Consider the following 22,803-nt stretch of genomic DNA (forward strand, 5'->3'; position numbering starts at 1 on the left):
CTGGAATATGACCTATTCCTCACTGAATCTGCTGATAAATCCTTTGGCCACTCTAGACACACATACTACATGAAATCCAATAAACCAGACACCCAACTGGCACGCATGCTTAAATGTGTAAATAAACCCACTAAACCTATCCAATTCAAGACATCCAATGACATCTTCACTAGTAACCCAGTAAATATTTGCACAAATTCCGCACTCACCTAGCCTCCTTATACTCAGCAGAGAAGGAATTCTGCTCTTCTGAAGCTGACACCCTATTTTCCCATTTGAATCTCCCTGTGCTATCCCAAACTGAACAAGACCAACTTGAGGACTCCATTACGGTAGAGGAAGTCTCTAAAGCAATTAAAGAATTGAAATTGAATAAAAGATCAAGCCCAGATGGTTACTCAGCCATCTATTACCATACCTTCTCAGAGATCCTCTTGACCATCCTCACCAAAGCTTTTAATATAATACTTAAAGGCCACCTATTCAGACAAGGAACTGGACACCTCTTGAAAAAAAATTGCCCCGTATCCCTTTTAAACATTGATATTAAACTCCTAGCCAAAATCCTGGTCACTAGATTAAACAGAATCATCAGCAAGCTTATACATCGTGATCACATGGGTTTTATACCAGTTTTCCAAGCTAGTGATAATGTACGCCAGGCTGTTCTCCTTGCACGCGCAGCTAGAACATGTCATTTTCCTGCATGCTTTCTCTCTCTCGATATTCGGAAAGCTTTCTGTAATGACACCCCGAGTATGAAAAGGGTTAAAGCCGTTTAGGACATTCCATTTCCGAACACAAAGGCAGCTACTGAACACTCCAATCAGCAGAACAAGTAACTCATACGAATAATTCTTCCCCCCCAAGTACAAGATGAGGCTCTGTACGGAGGGTCAAACAGAATCAGACTCTTTTATTATTAGAACCAGTATACAGTCTTATATACAGTAGAGAAAGAGGTCCCCCCTCCTGCTCATATTACTCTAACAATACAACTGTAACCAGAAACAGAATTAACATGAACTAATTAACTAACCCCTTAAAGCAGCCCATGTAACTCCGTGCCCTCCTGGGCATTGTATAATTAATCAGGATTTCACAACAGGTCAGACTTGTTGTCACCGAGCTTCACACATTAGTATAATTAAAGGACATCTTCTCACAATAGCAGGAGCTAATTACAATTAACAATACAAACAGTGATCAGCTCTCTCAACTAATATGTTGAGTTCAGAATCAAACAAGCCAAGAATAGTCTTTACATATATCCTGAAAGATATTGTAGACAAATATTACTGTCCCATTTTAAGTAATCCAAGATATATTTTCTCAGTTACCCTGTGCCCAAAAGTGACTTCCGTCACACTTTCGATTCAGTATCCTGGCCCCATCTGCGCTACACCCTACTGAAATGGGGTTTTCGGTCCTCACTTTATACAATGGATTACCGCATTGTACGACAAAAGCTGTGCATATGTCAAATACGCTGGTTATAAATCTGATCCCTTTAACATAGAAAGAGGTACACATCAGGGCTGCCCACTTTCTCCCCTTCTATTTGCCCTCCCCATTGAACCACTAGCCCAGTTAATCAGGTCAACCCTGACAATTACAGGAATAGAGTTGGTAAAAAATAACCCAAATTAGTGTATATTATTTAGTCTGTGTGAAAGTTATAAAGTCTACAAGCTATGGTGCCAATCATTGAAAATTGTTTACACCTGATGCACTGATAGCCTCATTTCTTGCTACACTAACAAGCTGATAAGAAATATTTTAAAGAATTACAAGTGATATCAACATTTGCCTTGTTCCTTATATGTTTTTTTTCTAGCTAAAATGGTGCTGACTTATTGTTTATGCAATCTGCTTAGTTCCGACCAACACCTACAACAATATTTAAAGAACTAGCACAAGTTTACCATATTAGGGCATATTGTGTAAAGGACACTGTCTTTGACAATAAAGCTGACGATGCACCATGAGTCACCAGTGTGCCTTAGCCAATGGTAGCTTGCCAAATACTGTTATAAAATGACATGTGTAAAAGGGTTCTGGGTGACTCTGCTGAATTTCCTTGCTGTGAACAGAGTTCATCCAAATGTACCGGTACATTTGTAATAAATCTGTCTTCTAATCAACATGACCGGAGTTGACTGATCAGTGAGAGAATGGAATTTTACCGACATCATGGTCCTTTCGAGCCGGAAGTAAGGATTAGGTGGTGGATCGAACGGTTCCGTCCAAAATATCGGTGAGTATCAGAATCCTTCTCGCCGAGACCTAGGTCCTCCCACTCAAGTTAAGTGGTAAAAAGAGGCTGGTCGGTTCCGGGATCCACACCTGACTTCTACTCCTGGACTTCTGATCCAGTCCTCCGAGTCTGTGAAAGGTAAGACAGATTTTTTTTTCTTTTCTCTTCTTTTCTTTTCTCTTCTACTTGAGGTGATTTGGGTTTTTATTAAGTATGCCAGCACTGTATAAAAGATCTAAGTGATACAGGGGCCGAAGACAGAGGCACTTGGGGACGTTGCCTATGGTAAATAGACGTAGCCCGCTGTCTAAGACAGATTAAAAAAATTGAAGGTACCGAAAGATGATAGATGATTGTGGCCCATAGATCGATCGTTTTTCTCTTTTTCTCTCGAGAGCAATATTTCCTGCACTGTTCCTTTTGCTGCATTTGTTAAATCATGAGACTAACTCTCGCTCTTTCCTCCTCATGTTTAACATTACTGCTAACTTTGTGTGGGGAGTCTTATATTTTTGCTTTTCTGTGATCCAAGGGTTGCTAGTCTGGTGGTTTACAGGTTGATAAAAGGCCTGCTTTATGATCTGTCTGGCTGCAAACTTGTGGTTAAAAAAAAAAAAAAAACTGGACTCACTCACTCCTTTCCCCCCCTCCTCACGGACACCTAAGTGCACTTCCTCTTTTTGTGTGTGTAAAAAAAAAAAAAAAAAATTCTGATCAGAACGTTAAGAATACTGTTTGTTTTGACCAACTGTACTTTGTAGTAAATAAGGTAAAGGTATAAGTTGTTTTTTATGTATATGTGTGTGTGTGTATGTATGTGTATGTGTATGTATAGATATATATGTATGTATATATATATATATATATGTATATATGTGTGTATGTATGTATATATATATATATGTTTATTTCCTGTTTGGAGAGTTTAGACTTTGTTTGCTGTTTTATATAGATTCTGGCAAAGTTCGAGAGTAGAATTACCAGTCTTGTATTCTAAACTCAAGGAAAAAAACAGAGACATGGGGAATAGTTTCCCCATTAGAAGGAGATAAGAAATGTATGCATAGCAAATAACCAAAATCTGTTAAATATTGTGCTAAGTGGGAAAGGAAGTTGGGATTCAATGGTAAACTAACTGTGACCCAAAGATAAAAAAAAAAGAAGTTTGGATTAGAAATGGTGGAATACTAGTTTGAGAAGGAGAACAAAAGAGAAATGCCAAGCCCAACTGCCCCTAGTGGACAAAGAGACAGACAAAACGGTCAGCCCCTAACTATGTCTGTTTTTAAACCATGGACTGAGAGTGACGTGCAGAAGGCTACTGAGCATATTAAACATCCTAAGTTTGGGGCCCCAGAAATCATTGAAAATATGGAAGGTCTGAGGAACAGTTATAGGCTAAACGGGGTCGAAGTGGAAAGGGCTTTAAGGAGGGTTCTAGGATCAGATTGGGTATCAGTAAAGGGAAATTGGGAACCCTTGTGTAGACACAGTGCCCCCTCAACAAAGAGGGGAACCACTGGCCCTTGATAGCAAAGATTTGACAGATAGATTGACTGCCTTCTATCAGAGATGCAATCTCCGATGGGTATAACGAACTGACTGGCAAAAGATTAATATGACTGTAAAGGAAGACAAGGAAAGTGTCAGTGATTATCTAAATAAACTACAAGAAGTTTTTAAAGTGTTCTCTGAGCTCCCCGAAGCTGAGGATGTGAATAGTGCATATCAACAACAGCTAAAGATAGCTTTTGTTAATAGATTAAAACAGGATCATAAGGATTACATTGTTAAAAACTTGGTTACTTACTGAACTGCATCAGTTTTAAATGTTTTGCAATATGTTAAGCATTCTGAGAAGTATTTGAAAGTGATGGAAAAAAAAATGGGAAAGTAAAGTTTTTGTGCAAGGTGATGAAGGAGATACCCCCTTAAGAAGGAAGCAGAGGAGGGTATAGCCCCTGCAATAGAATGGTACAGGATTTACAAGCTGCTAACCAGGCAGTTATACCAAGGGCATAAGGTAAATAAAACTAAACTCCAGTTGTGGTAACAGCAGGTCAAATACTTAGGGTATAATATCTCAAAAGAAGGTCGACACCTGGATGAGGAGAGAATTTGAGCCCTCCACCAGGTGCTGAAGCCAGAAACAAAGAAACAAATGATGTCTTTTTTGGGCATGACAAATTTTTGTAGAGCTTGGATTTCTGGGTATTCAATACTGACCGCGCCCCGTTGGTCCATACATTTGAGCCCAGCATGACACCTTTCCTGTATGACAATACTTTTATGACAACCTCACTTAACAATATCGGAAAGTACCGTTATCTAACCCTGACATGACACTTTTTGTTGATGGCTCCAGTACGAAAAATCCAGATGGCACAAGTGTAACTGGATATGCAGAAGTGACACATGACAGAACAGGAAATCATAGAGATAGATCATACAGTCCTTACTGATATACAGCAGAATATATCCCCTGGGGAGAAACAATATTGGAAAACAAAAGGTTGCACAATAATAGATAACATCTACACATCACCTGAAGGAAAGCTGGTATTGCCAAAATCCTTATTTAGGTATGCAGTAGTATTGACACATGGAGTAACTCATGTGTCAAACAGGGGGATGACTGAGATGTTAAATAAGGTATGTACAGCCTATGGTTTCACAAACTACTAAAAAAACCTTTTTGTTCTCAATGCATTATATGTGCAAGACACAATGCTCAGGGAGGCATAAGACCACGGAAAGGGAAGTTCCCCACACCGCAATATCCATTACAACACATTTGCATGGATTTTATTGAATTAGACAAATGTGAAAAGGAAGAAATATTGTTTGGAAATCATTGATGCATTGACCACATGGGTAGAGATATAGTGCTGACGCCTTAACAGTATCCAAAGCCTTACTAAAAGATATCATTTCATGATTTGGGATACCAGAGAAGATTTATAGCGATAAGGGTCCACATTTTGTAAATCAGACTATAAAACACCTAACAGAAGTGATGGGTATAGAAGTAAAAGAACGACTGTGCATATCACCCTCAGCCAGCAGGGCTCGTAGAAAGACATAATGGGATATAAAAGAGCAAGCTAAAAAAGGCTATGGAAGAGACAGGGAAAAATTGGATGTACTGTCTCCCACTAGCTATTTTAAGCATGCACAACACCCTCACTAAAGAGGGGCTGAGTCCATTTGAAATGATGTATGGTAGACCTTATAAAATACCTTTATTACCAAATGAAACCCACACAGAGGAAGGGGAAAGAACCTTAGCAGAATACATGTCAAGGTTATTAAAACAGAAACAAATTAACCAAGAGTGTTCCATTCCAGAAGGAGAGCCCATAGGAGAAGACAAAGTACAAATCGGGTGCTCATCAAGGTGATCAAAAAGAAGCATTGGCACTCCCCTAAGTGGGACGGGCCATATCAAGTACTCCTTACTACTCCCACTGCAGTAAGAATTGCTGAAAGGACTACCTGGATTCACCAATCCCACTGTAAAAAGGTAAATATAGGCAGAGTAGGGACAGAAAGACTGAAGGAGGGGGAAAGTCCAAATACAAAGGGAGGCAGATAAAAGGTCTGCTTGTCTCAACCTTGGTGAAGAAAAGGCCCTATCTAGGCCCCCCTCACTTCAGACAGGATGGTAGGGATTTTTTTCCTCGTGGGAGTATTGGTGACTCTAGGAGAGGCCTCTATACGGGGAGGTAGGAGACACGGGAGGATAGTGGAACCAATCAATTGGGAAGAGACAGGAAGAGCATTGAACCTCACCTTTGTTGAAGGAACCACCAGTACTATACAGGTGGATTTCTGCCAGATGACAGATTGTGGAGATAAGGTAGAAGCAAGTAAACTGACCTGGGCAGATAAATACGTGTGCTACCTGGCTGGAACTACCGGGTGTACTACTTGGGATTCAGGCATGTGGACAACTGCAGCCCAGGAGTGGGGGTATGAGATCCCAGCAGCAGGAGATTTAAAGAATAGATTAACCATAACTAAAGCGGCCCACTCTCCCTGTACAGAATCAAAGAATTGCAATATATTATTGATTTCCCTGAAGGACCCAAAACTAGAAGATCAGAGGTTATAACATGTAGGAGCTTGGATATCAGGAACTGACCCTTTGGGAAAATTCTTTCTTGAAGTCAAACCAAAGAATGAGACAAACAAGAAGAAAGAATTAGATAATGAGGACCGACTTAAAGTAGAGGTATTAGGATCCACAGTGAGATTCACCAATCTCACAGTGGAAGAAGCTATAACATTAGAAACAGGATACCAGGATAAGAATGAATGGCTTGAATGGTTAATCTATACTGCTAACAGTGCATTTTCCCTTAAATAACAATACAGATCTAGATGGTTTAGAGTGTATGCTAAAGCTATATCAAAAAACATACAAACCTGACACCAACACTCCCTGTCACACATTAAGTTTATTGTTTCCCCAGGTTCAGAGACCTCAGATACCCCCTGCTGTCACGGCATACCCTGGCAACTTTACTTGTTTTGCACTTCCGGGGAATGAGAGTGGCAAAGATTTGGGGTCTTTACCGGATGACTACTGCATGGAGAGGATTAACAAAATAGTAAAGGGAGAGGGTGACAACTGGGTTGAGCACAACACCCAGAGGGCGGACGTCTGGTGGTTATGCGAAGACAAGAGGCTCAGAGCGAGCATCCCAGCCAATTCCCGAGGGGATTGTGTCCTGGTACAGCTGGCAATGCCTCTGCGCTTACTGTCAGAGTCCCCTTGGAAGACGGGTCACCGGAGGAGCAGAAGGTACACCTCTCCTGCGGGGTCTTTTGACCCCCAGATCTATATAGATGAGATTGGGGTTCCGCGTGGAGTGCCCAGCGAGTTCAAAGCTAGGAATCAAGTGGCAGCTGGATTTGAGTCTCTTCTCTGGTGGGTGACAGTAAATAAAAAATGTTGACTGGATTAACTATATATATAACCAACAAAGGTTTGTAAACTACACCAGGGATGCAGTTAAGGGATTGACAGAGCAATTAGCCCCTACCTCTCTGACGGCATGGCAGAATAGGATGGCATTAGATATGGTCCTAGCAGAAAGAGGAGGGTTCAGTAAAATGTTTGGTGGTATGTGGTGCACCTTTTATTTCTAACATTACAGCTCCTGGAGGAACTGTGACTAGAGCCCTCGAAGGATTGACAGCTTTATCGAATGAATTAGCGGAAAACTCAAGTACTGATGATCCATTCACAATTTGGCTTGAAGGTTGGTTTGGGAAATGGACTGGACTTGCCAAGGTCAAGGACTTGCTAAGGTCCGAAAACCCAGTTGTGGAACGGACCTGCACTGAAGTAATAAATTGGGGAAGCAAATATAGATATCAGAGGAGGGAATGATAAGAAATATTTTAAAGAATTACAAGTGATATCAACATTTGCCTTGTTCCTTATATGTTTTTTTTCTAGCTAAAATGGTGCTGACTTATTGTTTATGCAATCTGCTTAGTTCCGACCAACACCTACAACAATATTTAAAGAACTAGCACAAGTTTACCATATTAGGGCATATTGTGTAAAGGACACTGTCTTTGACAATAAAGCTGACGATGCACCATGAGTCACCAGTGTGCCTTAGCCAATGGTAGCTTGCCAAATACTGTTATAAAATGACATGTGTAAATGGGTTCTGGGTGACTCTGCTGAATTTCCTTGCTGTGAACAGAGTTCATCCAAATGTACCGGTACATTTGTAATAAATCTGTCTTCTAATCAACATGACCGGAGTTGACTGATCAGTGAGAGAATGGAATTTTACCGACACAAGCCAGGACAGTAAAAATACTCTCCAAATGACCCATTTTTGGAAAGTAGACAATCAAGGTATTTAGCAAGAGGCATGGTGAGTTTTGACACAAAATTGTTATAATAACAAGTTATTTCTCACACATGGCATAGGCATACTTGCAATTACACCCCAAAACACATTTTGTTACTCGTCCTGAATATGGTGATACCACATATGTGAGACTTTTACACAGCCTGGCTACATACCTTAAGGCATTCTAGGAGCATACAGTAAATTACACATCTAATTTCCTGACTATCTATCACACATTTGAAAGCGCTGCAGCACCAGGACAATGGGTACGCCCACAAAATGACCCCATTTTGGAAAGCAAACCCAGTGTATATTCTATGAAGCATTATGAGACTTTTGAACATTTCATTTTTTTTTCAACAAGTTTTTGGAAAATGTGGAAAGAAAATGAAAACGTATTATTTTTAATACAAAGTTATCAATTTATAAGATAGTTAAAAAAAAGCATGGACATAGCAAAAATTACACTCCAAAATAAATTCTGCTACTCAACCTGAGTATGGCGATACCACATCTTTTTTCACACTCTAGCCACATGGATCAGCCCGACATCCAAGGAGCACCATTAGGTGTTCTAGGGACATAAATAACACATATAGTTTCTTGACAACCTATTTTTGAAGACCCTTCACATTTATAACACATAGCATTTACATACCAATTACACCCTCAAAATACATTCTGGTGAGCAAAGAGTAAACAAAAGAATACCTGTGGTTTTAGTAGTGCAGTTGTACACAGGGGAGAGCATCGGTCCAGGCAGCAGGCAGGAACATGGTCAGGAATCATCCAGGCAGTAGGCAGGAATACTGTCCATAATCATTACAGACAAAGGGCAGAGATACTGTCAGCACAGACAAAGCACTGATCCGGGTAGCAGGCAGGGACATGGTCAGCAGCAGCAAAAGCAGCAGCAGCAGTCCAGGCAGCAGGAAGGAACATGATCCATAAAGTACTAGGCCATTATAGGCAGAGATTAGGTCAGCACAGGCAAGAACAAGCTTAGGGACTCAATCAGAAAAAAAAAGGAATGGGGTAGAGGCTTCTCCCATCCAAATCTCTGTAAACCCTCCAGACCCTGTTCTAGGAATTACAAAACCCAGAGCAAACAAAAACTTTTTTTCTCTACTCAGAAAACTCTTCTAAAGCCCCTCACATATGTGAGACCCCTGTGTACTACAGTAGCAGGGCAAATAATCAGTCCAAACGGCAAACAAAAAACATGTAAAAAAAGTTAATAAAGCACTACCATCAACCTTAATATAGCACAGTGATCCAAGGCCTTGAAAAAGTCATGTGCCAGTGATGTAATGCGTAGGAGGAGCCAGTAACCCCAGTGCTGTGTGAGCAGGAACAGCTAAGTGAGATTATCTCTGAATATATGCAATTGACCTTCTTAAATGTGATCTTATTGTGGGGCGTGTGTGCGTGCAACTGTGTTTTATTACCCACATGCCGTTTTTAGTTTATTTATTTGCGCAATGAGGTATGTCCTTTCTTTTGTTTGAGCGATATCGATCTATGAAGGATTGAAAGCAATGAAGGTTTGAAAGCAATCCACCACATGTGAACATCATCAGAGACTACACACCTGATCATTTGGGTATTGTTGTCCTTTTGTGTTTTATCTTACAAATGAGTGGTATTTGATGTCTTTCCCAGTATCTCCAGAAATCTACAAGCATTTTGGAAGAACAGTAATTAATTTATATCTAGTGTGGTTTACTGGACACATATATATGATTAGTTTATTTATTTTTTTATAGGATCACATGCTTTATTGGATCATATTATTTATTGGATCACTGTGCTATATTAAGGTTGATGGTAGCGCTTTATTAACATTTTTTATATATTCACTTTTTTGTGATATCAGCACATAACACAATAATAGCAGTCACTATCATTTGTTCACCTTAATATAATTTTTGGTTCACAATTTGATACAATCATTTAACATCAGCGCTTTAGTAATTTTTATACAAAAAACATGGTCGATTAACAGACCAAGGTCAGTGCACAAGAAACTATCCAGACGGTAGCCAGAGACATCATAGGTAAGTCAGTTAACATGGAAGGTAGAACTGTGGTTTAAAAACAATCAAAACAGCAGAAAGAGGCATCATTGGTAAACAGGCCAGGGTCAGTTATTGTAGAAGGTAGAAACGTGGTAACAGGCAAAAAATCCGCACAGGTATTTGAAACGGGAATATGGCAGTCTGTTAAAAATAAGGGGAACTAATATCTTAGGGATGTGTGATAACATCTAAAGCATTCTCTGATGCATAGATTAGGTTGGGGGGACATTGGGGACAATCAAAACTGGTGTCTGTACTAACTCTTCCTCTGCTGCATACACATCATTTCTTTTGGCGTTTTCTTCCTGATTCTGTGGGGGGAATGTTTTCTGGAAAATGTTGCTAATGAAGTCGACTCACACAATCAGAGCTAATGCTTCCTGGGAGGATCCTTGCTGGTAGAGCAGAGCAGTGATAATTTCTTCAATAAATTTGAAGAAGGTGCTGAGTCTTTCTCTTGACTTTTGATAGGTGACATACGCATACATGGCTATATGAAAAAGGTAAATTGCAACTTTTTTATACCAGTACAGGGTCTTTTTAATTGGTAAATAAGGCTATAGTATCTGGTCTTTTAAACCCAGCCCCGTCCCCATGAACAGATTATAATCGTGGACGCATTAAGGCTTTACAATGGGACTGCATCTTCTGGGAATCTCCACCAAGATGTCATTGTGGATGGTGGACAGGATGTAGACACCTCTCTTGTCCCTCTACTTCAGGGCCAACACTTCCTCATTCCTCATACTTGGAAATTCCTTCCTTTGTAGCCTTGTTGTCACTAAGTTTTGTGGGAAGTCCTTTCTGTTTTATCTGGTCGTACCACAGAAAAAGGTGGTGGAAAAGGGGCAAATTTGTATAATAATTGTCGAGGTAGAGACTGTATTCTTTTTTAAGCAGGGGGCATGCCAGGTCCCAGACAATTTTTCTGCTGGTCCTGCACGGACACATGGAAGACATGCACATATCCTGTGGCTCTTTCACATAATTTATTGAGTTTTAATTAATACCTGGCCCTCTTATTGGGAATATATTGTTTAAATTTAAGACTGTCAGTGACGTGGACAAGGGATTCATCGACACAAATGTTTTATTTTGACCTGGAACATAAAATTCTGCAAATCGCTTGGAAAAATAATTAATTAAGGGGCGAATTTTAATTAATTTATCACAGTTGGGATTATCTCGGGGAGGGCACTATGTGTCATTGAAATGCAGGAAGTGCATGATCGTGGCATAGCGTGTCTTGGACATGACAGCATACTAAATTGGTATGTGGTGGATGGGGTGGGTGGACCAGTAGGCATGCACTCTGTTTTTCTTTATAAGACCTATATTAAAGGCAAGGCCCAAGTACAATTTTAACTCATCTACTGTGAGACATTACCAATGAAACATAAGGGCTCTGCAAAAAGATTTGTTTAGTCCACGATGTACTGCAGCAAATCCTGAGGTAAAAATAAATTTAAAAAATGTATTTCCAAAAATTTGTTAGTGTTTTGCTGCACACCATGCTGTGCGGTGAAAGGGGCGATTGTAGCTGACCCTGAGCTGGAAGGCAGCCATAATGGGTTTGCCAGTGCATCAGGAAGGTAGGTTTTGGCCTGGATTCTTTGGTTTGGTATTTTATTCTAGTGCTGGTACTGTTTACTGATGAGAAATCTGAATACACCTGACCTGTGTGTCTATTGTGATTGGACAGTGTACCCCACCCTGAATCCAAGGGTGGGGGGGAGTGTCTCTGAGTTATATATCTGTTGTAACACGTGCTTGAATAAAGGAGTTTGATCTTGTTGATCACCATACACTGAGTTACGGCTGGTGACTGGGTGGGCTAAAGGGTCTTGGATAGTGCTGGTTCTGGACAAAGGAAGCATTTACAGCGGACATAGACCTGATGAGGACAGGGGTTCATCACACCTCCTCTGATTTGGTCCCCAATCCACTGCTCTCTACTGGCTCGTATTCTGAACCAGAATTGGATGGTGAGAGCTCCCCGCTGCTCTCATCAGCTGACATAGTAAGGTCTGTAAAAAACTCAAACTAAAACTCTGCGCTTAGGATAGGAATAAGGTATGCAGCCTCCCCTAATAAACCCCCTAGAGAGCTAATTTAGATAAATACAGAAGGTGGGGTAAGTGGCGCTCCCTAATGGGGGGTTAATGATTTTTGATGCACTTGATTTTTCATTCTGGACTTGGTGATTAGTTCACATAGATGTACATACATTATTTGCCTGTGTTTGGCGTTACGTTTACATAGATGCACATTTTTCACGCGATTATGAATTAAGGTGACACATTTATGACTCACTATTTTCACTATAAATATACATATACATTTATGGCTACTTTTAGTCATACATTTTGTTGTGATTAGGTACAAAGTATCATGCACGTATATAAATACACCTGTGCATTGTTTAAAGGGGCATCAATTTCAGTGGATAATTTATTTTATTTGATTTATCTTATTTATCCTAATTCATACAGTGTTAGGGGTTTATGTTATCTTTGTTTAGGGTGCCTAAACCTAACATTACCCCCCTATTACCCCCCCACTTACCCCACCTTCTGTATTTATAGTAAGGTTTGTATATGCCTCCTCAGGTGTAAAATATCTTTTGGCTATGGCGTGTGATGTGAAGCTACAATGGGTACACTGTTGAAGGGCAGCAGTGATGTTGGCTCTGTGATGATTAGGCTGCACTAACAGATCCACTGACGGGGCTATGTGACAGATCACTGATGAACTGTATGACAGATCCACTGATGAGCTGCTCTAACAGAATCACTCATGGCAGCACTAAGGGGTTGTCCTGACAGATCCACTGATGGGCTGTATGACAGATCCACTGATGGTGGCATTTACTAAAGGAAATTCCACTTTGCACTTCAAGTGCACTTGAAAGTGCACTGAAGCTGCACTGAAAGTGCACTTGTAGTGCAAAATGGATTTGCTTTTAGTAAATAACCCCCATTGCCACTGTAAACACCAACTTACTCCAAAAACTGGTATTGGGCATTGAAAGAAGAAGCCACACATTGTTGAGTATAAAACATTTTTCTATGTGCACATTCACATGTGTGTTAGAAAAGGGTTATTTAACAAACCAACATCTTGGTGTATAACATTTTTATGTTTGACAGTAGAAATAGCCTTTTTTTGGTTAAACAGGCATGTTTAAAAACATTACCATACACAACTCAGGAACTTACAAAGTTCAACTTTGATAAACTGAAGGCAATATTCGACATTAATATGTCAAAACTGTGTTGATCCTGCCTTCATCAGATGGGGTGATGTCACCCCTGTAAAAAACACATTTTGAAGATGCACACAAATTGGGAGCCAAAATGTGGATTTCCCTCCTGATCCCATGCCTAATGTCAACATGTGCTAGCTCACATCATGAGGGAACAATGGACGTGTTTCGGGGGTGCAACCTCTTCTTCTCATCTACTTTAGTTGCGAGGAAGGGGTTGCACCCACAAATCGCGTACATTGATATCCCGTGATGGCAACTAGCACATCTTGACACACTGTGTGCATCTTCAAAATTTGGCTTTCAAATTACTTAAAATTTTTTTTTAACCACTTAACAACCGGCCCATAGCCGAATGACGGCTGCAGGGCGGTTGCTTAACTCTGGGAGGACGTACTATGACGTCCTCCCGGAATTCCCCTCTCGCGCGCCCCCTGGGGCGCGCACCAAAGCACATCCGTGACCGCTGGGTCCAGAGGACCCAGCGCATCACGGATCCCGGTAAATGGCCGCTGATCGCGGCCGTTTACCATGTGATCGCGGCGTCAAATGACGGCGCGATCACATGTAAACAGACCGGCGTCATCTGATGACGCCGGTTCCTCTCCTCCCCTCCTGTGTACCGATCGGTACACTGTGGAGGAGAGGGAGATGGATGGATGGCTGCAGCGCTGTGGGCTGGATGTGTAGTGCCCACAGTGCTGCACAGAGACATCCAGCCATCCATCCATCCATGCTCAGCCATCCCTCCTGCTGTGCAATACTCTGCAAAGCTCACATTACTCTGCAATACCCCCATAATACTCTGCAAAGCCCACATTACTCTGCAATACCCCCATAATACTCTGCAAAGCCCACATTACTCTGCAATACCCCCATAATACTCTGCAATACCCCCATAATACTCTGCAAAGCCCACATTACTCTGCAATACCCCCATAATACTCTGCAAAGCCCACATTACTCTGCAATACCCCCACAATACTCTGCAATACCCCACATTACTCTGCAATACCCCTACAATACTCTGCAATACCCCTACAATACTCTGCAATACCCCCACAATACTCTGCAATACCCCTACAATACTCTGCAATACCCCCACAATACTCTGCAAAGCCCCGCCATACCCCGCCATACCCCGCCATACTCCGCAATACCCCGCCATACCCCGCCATACCCCGCCATACTCCGCCATACCCTGCCATACTCCGCAATACTCTGCCATACTCCGCAATACCCCGCAATACCCCGCCATACTCCACAATACCCCGCCATACTCCACAATACCCCGCCATACTCCACAATACCCTGCATACCCAGCCATGCTGAGCCATGCTTGGCTGTACTCGGCCTCTGTATGTGGTCAGGCTGTGGAAGTCTCACACATGTGGTATCGCCGTACTCAGGAGGAGCAGGAGAATCTATTTTGGGGTGTCATTTTTGCTATGTACATGCTATGTGTTAGAAATATTGTATAAATGGACAACTTTGTAAAAAAAAAATGTGTTTTAACCACTTCCCGCCCGCCGGCCGTCATACAACGTCCTTGACTTTGTGCGGGGATATCTGAATGATGCCTGCAGCTACAGGCATCATTCAGATATCAGCTTTTTCAGCCAGCGATTCCCTACACCATAAGAATGATCATAGCGGCTGTTCCACTGCTTGATCATTCTTACGGGAGGCGAGAGGGGATGTCCCCCCCTCCCGCGCTTCTACCGACTCACAGCTACGATCAAAGCCAGGATCGTATTTTTTTTTTAATTTCAGGCTTCCCAGCCTAGAGGTGAGATGTGGGGTCTTATTGACCTGTCATGCCATATTCCTATTACAAGGATGTTTACATTCCTTGTAATAGGAATAAAAGTGGTCAAATTTTTTTTTTTTTTGAAAAAAAGCATCAAACTAAAATAAATAAAGTAAAATGAACAATAAAAAAAAAAAAAAAATTTTAAAGCGCCCCTGTCCCTGTGTGCTCGCATGCAGAAGCGAACGCATACGTAAGTCCTGCCCACATATGAAAACAGTGTTCAAACCACACATGTGAGGTATCGCTGCGATCGGTAGAGCGAGAGCAATAATTTTGGCCCTAGACCTCCTCTGTAACTCAAAACATGTAACCAGTAAAAAATTTTAAAACGTCGCCTATGGGGATTTTTGAGTAGCAAAGTTTGGCGCCATCCCACAAGCGCATGCAATTTTGAAGGGTGACATGTTGGGTATCTATTTACTCGGCGTAACTTCATCTTTCACATTATGCAAAAACATTGGGCTAACTTTACTGTTTTGGTTTTTGTAAAGCACAAAACAGTTTTTTTTCCAAAAAAAAACACGTTAATAAAATTGCTGCGCAAATACCATGCAAGATAAAAAGTTGCAACGACCGCCATTGTATTCTCTAGGGTCTTTGCTAAAAAAACATATATAATGTTTTGGGGTTCTATGTAATTTTCTAGCTAATAAATGATGATTTTTACATGTAGGAGAGAAATGTCAGAATTGGCCTGGGTGCTCCAGAACGCCTGAAGGTGCTCCCCTGCATGTTGGGCCTCTGTATGTGGCCACGCTGTGTAAAAGTCTCACACATGTGGTATCGCCGTACTTGGGAGTAATAGCAGAATGTGTTTTGGGGTGTAATTTGTGGTATGCATATGCGGTCTGTGAGAAATACCCTGCTAATATGACAATTTTGTGGAAAAAAAAAAGTAAAGAAAAAACCTTGATTTTGCAAAGAATTGTGGGAAAAAATGACAACTTCAAAAAACTCACCATGCATCTTTCTAAATACCTTGGAATGTCTTCTTTCCAAAAAGGGGTCATTTGGGGGGTATTTGTACTTTTCTGGCATGTTAGGGTCTCAAGAAATGAGATAGGCCGTCAGTACTTCAGGTGTGATCAATTTTCAGATATTCGCACCATAGCTTTTGGACTCTATAACTTTCAAAAAGACCAAATAATATCCACCGATTTGGATATGTAGCGGTATAAATTTTGGCCAAAATATATGAAGAAAAATTACTAATTTGCAAAATATTATAACAGAAATGAAGAAAAATGTATTTTTTTACAGATTTTTCGGTGTTTTTTCGCAAAAAATAAAGAACCCAGCGGTGATTAAATACCACCAAAAGAAAGCTCTATTTGTGTGAAAAAAAGGACAAAAATTTCATATAGATACAGTGTTGCATGTCTGAGTAACTGTCATTCAAAATGTGAGAGCACCAAAAGCTGAAAATTGGTCTGGTTAGGAAGGGGGTTTAAGTACCCAGTTGTCAAGTGGTTAATTAAAAAAATGTAAGGACAAACTGTAAAAAAAATCGGGTGTTTTATATTCTGCCTAAAACATCAATGATGTTGTTGAGTTTTTTTTCAACATCATTGATGTTTTCCTTTATCTTCACTAATTCCCGATTGCACACCATGATCTCCCCAATGAGGATCTGTGCACTTGCACTGGTGAAATTAGTTTCTTCTTCCACAACATCCACATCACCTAAAAATAAAAAAAACACACCATGTATTGTAAATATGCAGGAATACATCTATTACCTGAAGCTGTGGTCTCAGACACTGACCTGTTGTGGTCACTATTTCGCCCAATTGCTGAACCTCTCCTCCCTCCTAGGGATGAGCTTCGAGTTCGAGTCGAACTCATGTTCGACTCGAACATTGGCTGTTCGCAAGTTCACCGAACAGCGAACAATTTGGGGTGTTCGCGGCAAATTCGAATGCCGCGGAACACCCTTTAAAAGTCTATGGGAGAAATCAAAAGTGCTAATTTTAAAGGCTAATATGCAAGTTATTGTCATAAAAAGTGTTTGGGGACCTGGGTCCTGCCCCAGGGGACATGGATCAATGCAAAAAAAAGTTTTAAAAACGGCCGTTTTTTCAGGAGCAGTGATTTTAATAATACTTAAAGTCAATCAATAAAAGTGTAATATCCCTTTAAATTTCGTACCTGGGGGGTGTCTATAGTGTGCCTGTAAAGGGGCGCATGTTTCCTGTGTTTAGAACAGTCTGACAGCAAAATGACATTTTGAAGGAAAAAACTCATTTAAAACTACCCGCGGCTATTGCATTGCCGACAATACACATAGAAGTTCATTGATAAAAACGGCATGGGAATTCCCCAAAGGGGAACCCCGAACCAAAATTAAAAAAAAAAAATGACGTGGGGGTCCCCCTAAATTCCATACCAGGCCCTTCAGGTCTGGTATGGATATTAAGGGGAACCCCGGCCAAAATTTAAAAAAAAAAATGATGTGGGGTTCCCCCTAAATTCCATACCAGACCCTTCAGGTCTGGTATGGATTTTAAGGGGAACCCCGCGCCAAAAAAAAAAAAAAAAACGGCGTGGGGTCCCCCCAAAAATCCATACCAGACCCTTATCCGAGCACGCAACCTGGCAGGCCGCAGGAAAAGAGGGGGGGACAAGAGTGCGGCCCCCCCTCCCTCCTGAACCGTACCAGGCCACATGCCCTCAACATTGGGAGGGTGCTTTGGGGTAGCCCCCCAAAACACCTTGTCCCCATGTTGATGAGGACAAGGGCCTCATCCCCACAACCCTGGCCGGTGGTTGTGGGGGTCTGCGGGCGGGGGGCTTATCGGAATCTGGAAGCCCCCTTTAACAAGGTGACCCCCAGATCCCGGCCCCCCCCCTGTGTGAAATGGTAAGGGGGTACATAAGTACTCCTACCATTTCACGAAAAAAGTGTCAAAAATGTTAAAAATGACAAGAGACAGTTTTTGACAATTCCTTTATTTAAATGCTTCTTCTTTCTTCTATCTTCCTTCATCTTCTGGTTCTTCTGGCTCTTCTGGTTCTTCTGGTTCTTCCTCCGGCATTCTCGTCCAGCATCTCCTCCGCGGCGTCTTCTGTCTTCTTCTCCTCGGGCCGCTCCGCACCCATGGCATGGGGGGGAGGCTCCCGCTCTTCTCTTCTTCTCTTCTTCTTTTCTTCTTTTCTTCTTTTCTTCTCTTCTTCTCTTCTTCTTCATTTTCTTCTCCGGGCCGCTCCGCAATCCATGCTGGCATGGAGGGAGGCTCCCGCTGTGTGACGGCGCTCCTCGTCTGACAGTTCTTAAATAACGGGGGGCGGGGCCACCCGGTGACCCCGCCCCCCTCTGACGCACGGTGACTTGACGGGACTTCCCTGTGGCATTCCCCGTGACGTCACAGGGAAGTCCCGTCAAGTCACCGTGCGTCAGAGGGGGGCGGGGTCACCGGGTGGCCCCGCCCCCCCGTTATTTAAGAACTGTCAGACGAGGAGCGCCGTCACACAGCGGGAGCCTCCCTCCATGCCAGCATGGATTGCGGAGCGGCCCGGAGAAGAAAATGAAGAAGAAGAGAAGAAGAGAAGAAAAGAAGAAAAGAAGAAAAGAAGAAAAGAAGAAGAGAAGAGCGGGAGCCTCCCCCCCATGCCATGGGTGCGGAGCGGCCCGAGGAGAAGAAGACAGAAGATGCCGCGGAGGAGATGCTGGACGAGAACGCCGGAGGAAGAACCAGAAGAACCAGAAGAGCCAGAAGAACCAGAAGATGAAGGAAGATAGAAGAAAGAAGAAGCATTTAAATAAAGGAATTGTCAAAAACTGTCTCTTGTCATTTTTAACATTTTTGACACTTTTTTCGTGAAATGGTAGGGGTACTTATGTACCCCCTTACCATTTCACACAGGGGGGGGGCGGGATCTGGGGGTCACCTTGTTAAAGGGGGCTTCCAGATTCCGATAAGCCCCCCGCCCGCAGACCCCCACAACCACCGGCCAGGGTTGTGGGGATGAGGCCCTTGTCCTCATCAACATGGGGACAAGGTGTTTTGGGGGCTACCCCAAAGCACCCTCCCAATGTTGAGGGCATGTGGCCTGGTACGGTTCAGGAGGGAGGGGGGGCCGCACTCTCGTCCCCCCCTCTTTTCCTGCGGCCTGCCAGGTTGCGTGCTCGGATAAGGGTCTGGTATGGATTTTTGGGGGGACCCCACGCCGTTTTTTTTTTTTTTTTTGGCGCGGGGTTCCCCTTAAAATCCATACCAGACCTGAAGGGTCTGGTATGGAATTTAGGGGGAACCCCACGTCATTTTTTTTTTAAATTTTGGCCGGGGTTCCCCTTAATATCCATACCAGACCTGAAGGGCCTGGTATGGAATTTAGGGGGACCCCCACGTCATTTTTTTTTTTAAATTTTGGTTCGGGGTTCTCCTTTGGGGAATTCCCATGCCGTTTTTATCAATGAACTTCTATGTGTATTGTCGGCAATGCAATAGCCGCGGGTATTTTTAAATGAGTTTTTTCCTTCAAAATGTCATTTTGCTGTCAGACTGTTCTAAACATAGGAAACATGCGCCCCTTTACAGGCACACTATAGACACCCCCCAGGTACGAAATTTAAAGGGATATTACACTTTTATTGTTTGACTTTAAGCATTATTAAAATCACTGCTCCTGAAAAAACGGACGTTTTTAAAACTTTTTTTTGCATTGATCCATGTCCCCTGGGGCAGGACCCAGGTCCCCAAACACTTTTTATGACAATAACTTGCATATAAGCCTTGAAAATTAGCACTTTTGATTATTCATGTTCGTGTCCCATAGACTTTAACGGTGTTCGCATGTTCGAACGAACTTTTTTCCTGTTCGCATGTTCTGGTGCGAACCGAACAGGGGGGTGTTCGGCTCATCCCTACTCCCTCCACATCTTCTTCAGGGTGTGTGGGGATTTCCCCTTCTTTAGGCGGTGTGGTGTTCTTGGTGTCCTCAGATGTCCCAAGTTTTTTCTCCCCTATGTGAATAAAAAATAAGGTATACCTAGCACACAGATATTTGAGACAAGAAATAGGAATATGAAACATTGCTTGGAAGTGTCATACAATTGTGTGTTATGGCAGAGTTCCAAGCTGAAAACATGTTTTTTTCCCTTTCTAAAGCTGGGATACTTACCTTTTTTGTTATTAAAGTTTCACAGATGAAGAGACCACTGATATCTGCTGGAGCACCTATGTGGGACACCCTAAAAAGGGTGTTCTGGTGTCCCACACTAGTGCTCCTGTGTCCAGATGTGTAAACATCTGCTGAGTGTCCTCTCCTTACACTGAATCAAGCTTGCATTTCATTCTAGTTACAAACCCATCTAGACAACAATGAACTAAACTTCTTTTCATACAAACAGGCCTGAACAAATGAAATTAACCTGCATCTGCCAAAAACATCGTATTAGTAGTCGAACAAACAATGTTTACTACGAATGATTGCTGTCCCCACGCCATTTTAAAATGTACAACAGTAAAGAAAAGCACATGGAGCAGCATGCAAGTAATAATAATATTTGGAACACACGACAAAATACTTAATTTTTTGCAGCACTCTCTTGATCCTTCTGTACTGATCCTGCTCCCTCAAATTAAGGTCTGAACAGGGTTTCCTCAATTGGTCCTTGGATGGTCGTACCCCAAAATTCTTCTTCAGACTTCTCACAACTTTAGTCAGGATCTTGGCCTTTCTCACATTTGGGTTGCTGTACAGTCTATACTTCCCATCATAGTCGGCCCTCTTCAAGATGTCCACCATCTCCTCCATTTCTACAAAGGACATATTTGAGGCCTTAAATCTCCTCCTGGATTGGGATGTTTCTGGCTTCAGGCTTTCATTGTCCTCCTCATTTGTGCTATTATCATGCACCTGTTGTCTCTCCGCCATGTGCTCTCCCACTGCGCCGAAAGAGAAGGGGTGGGGAATATACTAGAAAGAAGGTCTGGGGCAGAGTTTCATGCATGCACAGTGTATATAAAGCATTAACATGCGTGCCTCGTATGTACGATCTGTGAGTGGAGGACGGAGTAGTGTAAGCGAAGGTACCATTTTAACTTGGGGCATCGGTGGTTAATGGCCTATACTGCTTATAGATTGAGGCCTATATTGAGACAAGATTAGGAGAGTTTAGCCTGACATTAGGGTTTGTCTTGTGTTGTATCTTGCAGATAAAATGGATAAATTCAATGACCATGACTTCCTCCGCAACTTCATTGATATGTACAGAGACCTGCCCTGTCTGTGGCAAGTTAAACACCAATCTTATACCAACAAACCAAAGAGGAAGGCAGCGCTGGAGCAACTGTTGGAATTGATGAAGCCAGTGATTCCCTTGGCAGACATCACCTATTTGAAGTGCAAAATTGGTGGCCTGAGGAGCACATATAATAGGGAGCGCAAAAAGGTCCAGGATTCCATGAGATCAGGAGCAGCAGCAGATGACATTCATGTCCCCAGGCTGTGGTACTACGACAGACTGAGGTTTTTGTCAGACCAGAGTGAACCCAGGCCATCACTATCTACACTTCCTTCCACACTTCCTTCCACATCAGATGAGGCTTCAGAAGTCCGACCTGGGCCTTCCACCCATGAAGAAGATGTGGAGGAGCCCAGCTTGAGCCAGGTATAGCATTGTTCAACATATTTCTTGTCAAAAAATTGAATGATGTTAACTAGATGCTATTATTGATCACTAATTTCTGATTTAACAAAGTGGTTTACATATAAATAGACAATAGTAGCCAAAAATGATTGGGACAAGAATGAAAAATGCTGGGGTCAGAATGATAGTCTTTTCTATTTGTTAACATTTAATTTGCAACAGTCATGAGCTCTAAATTGTGTGTGATTGATGACCAAAAAACTAAAACTATGTCCCATTTTCATACACAGGAAAGTCTTAGCCAGAAGAATCGAATCGCAGGTTCCTCCCCCCCCTTCCAACAAAAAGGCCCAGGAAAGGGAGGAACGTGGAGGAGTCAGCGCTTGGTTTGATTCAGCAGGCTACCGGAGTCCTCAGAACCTCCCCTAATGTCCAGGAGGCCTTTGGCTGTATGGCTTATGGCCAGTAAGATGCAAAAAAAGAGGAGGGCCAATGCCTCATCTGTGAAGAGCTCTTATTTCAGGCCCTAAATAAAGGGATGAGGGGCCAACTTACCAATAACAGTCATGTATGTGAGTTGGACCATACTTCTCCTCCACCTCCTGCAGCAACTTCAGCACCACAGCCACAGCCTGGAAGGAAGCTTGGAAGGAAGTCAAGAGAGTGATGGCCTGGGTTTAGTCTGGCAAAAAACGCAGGCTGTGGTAAGACCACAGCCTGGGGATATATATGTCATCTGCTGCTGCTCCCAATCTCTCAGAGTCCTGGACCGGATTGTGCTCCCTATTAGGGATGGGCGAACAGTTCGACCCGAGCATAAGTTCGAGCTGAACTTTGGTTGTTCGGATGTTCTGCGAACACCGAACAATATGTGGTGTTCGGGGCAAATTCGAAAGCCGTCGGAACACCGTTAAAGTCT

General features: G+C 42.4%; 1 long non-coding RNA gene across 1 annotated transcript; it reads left to right on the forward strand.

Moving 5' to 3' along the window:
- The first annotated feature begins 1,773 nt into the window (after positions 1–1,773).
- Positions 1,774–8,031, forward strand: LOC141144772 (uncharacterized). The gene is made up of 2 exons (XR_012244463.1): positions 1,774–2,395; positions 5,606–8,031. It is a non-coding gene; the product is annotated as an uncharacterized lncRNA (long non-coding RNA).
- Positions 8,032–22,803: the final 14,772 nt, after the last annotated feature.

The sequence above is a fragment of the Aquarana catesbeiana genome, linkage group LG05 (assembly GCF_042186555.1).
Source record: "Aquarana catesbeiana isolate 2022-GZ linkage group LG05, ASM4218655v1, whole genome shotgun sequence".
NCBI lineage: Eukaryota > Metazoa > Chordata > Amphibia > Anura > Ranidae > Aquarana > Aquarana catesbeiana.